Source organism: Suricata suricatta, chromosome 5 (genome assembly GCF_006229205.1).
Source record: "Suricata suricatta isolate VVHF042 chromosome 5, meerkat_22Aug2017_6uvM2_HiC, whole genome shotgun sequence".
NCBI lineage: Eukaryota > Metazoa > Chordata > Mammalia > Carnivora > Herpestidae > Suricata > Suricata suricatta.
In genome coordinates this window covers 5,169,131-5,170,346 of record NC_043704.1, presented here as the reverse complement: position 1 = coordinate 5,170,346, position 1,216 = coordinate 5,169,131, and the positions used below count along the sequence as shown (strand labels likewise).

Sequence of the window (1,216 nt, the reverse complement as noted above, 5' to 3'; positions counted from 1 at the left end):
GCCTGGGGGCTCAGTGGGTCAGGCGTCTGGCTTCGGCTCGGGTCCTGATCTTACAGTTCGTGGGTTCGAGCCCCATGTTGGGCTCTGTGCTGACAGCTCAGAGCCTGGAGCCTGCTTCAGATTCTGTGTCTCCCTCTCTCTGCCCCTCCCCCACTCACACACACACAAACACACACACACACACACACACACTCTCTCTCTCTCTCTCTCTCTTTCTCTCCCTCTCTCTCTTTCTCTCCCTCTCTCAAAAATAAAAAAAAAAACATTAGGGGTGCCTGGGTGGCTCAGTTAGTTAAGCGTTTGACTTTGGCTCAGGTCATGATCTCACAGTTTGTGAGTTCGAGCCCTGCTTTGGCTCTGTGCTGACAGCCTGGAGCCTGCTTCAGATCCGGTGTCTCCCTCTCTGCCTCTCCCCTGTACACACTCTGTTTCTGTCTCTCAGAAATAAATAAACATTAAAATAAATAAACACTAAAAGTATTTTTTAAATAAAGGAAAGGAAAGGTTCTGAAGTCCGTCTGGCCCCCTACCGAAGATGTGGCCCCTCCAGAGCTTCTCCTGGAGTCCCCACTCTGCCTGGGAGGGGGGTGATGGGGCCCTGGGGGACGGTTGCTCGTGCTCACCCAGCCTGAGGGACCCCCTCCTCCGCCTTCCCCTGCGCAGGAACCCGGCAGGAACCTGGCATGCCCACAGCCGGGCAGGGCCTTTTACGTTCCGAAGAGAAATCCTCTCCAGCCTAGAATTTTCTTTCTAGTCAGTTATCAATCAAGCGAGGGCAGAATCGCCTTTCCAGGTGGAAGGTAAACATTTCCGTCACCCGTACCCCTTCCCAAGATGTGACTCGTGGGGCGTGATGGCACCGGGCGAGGAGGAGGAGGAGGAGGCCGTGGTTTAGGGACCGGGGACCTGCGGGGGAAGGGAGGTCCCCACGCGACAGCTGCGCGGACCAAAGAGGCGGCAGGTGCCGCAGAGCTCCGGCCCCCGATGTCCGTCTGTGAGGACGGGGGCCCTTCCTTTCATGCCGGAGGCCGCCAGGCCTCCTCCCTGCAGCTGGAGCGGAGGGTGGTCTTAGCGCAGAGACCCCTGGGCGGGCCATTCCCTCCCACCGGCCTGTCCCGGAGCGCGGAGGCCACCTCCCAGAGACCCCAGACATGGGGGACGAGTCTCCCGGGAGTCTCCGCCCGGGAGGAGGGGGGGGCGGGGAGGAGGGGGGGCG

The 1,216-nt window shown here is 59.7% G+C and overlaps 1 protein-coding gene across 3 annotated transcripts in view; it reads left to right on the top strand.

Annotated features, from left to right (window-relative positions):
- The window catches only part of LCA5L (lebercilin LCA5 like), a 39,650-nt gene that overhangs the window by 35,642 nt on the left and 2,792 nt on the right, over positions 1 to 1,216 (top strand). The window lies entirely within an intron of this gene.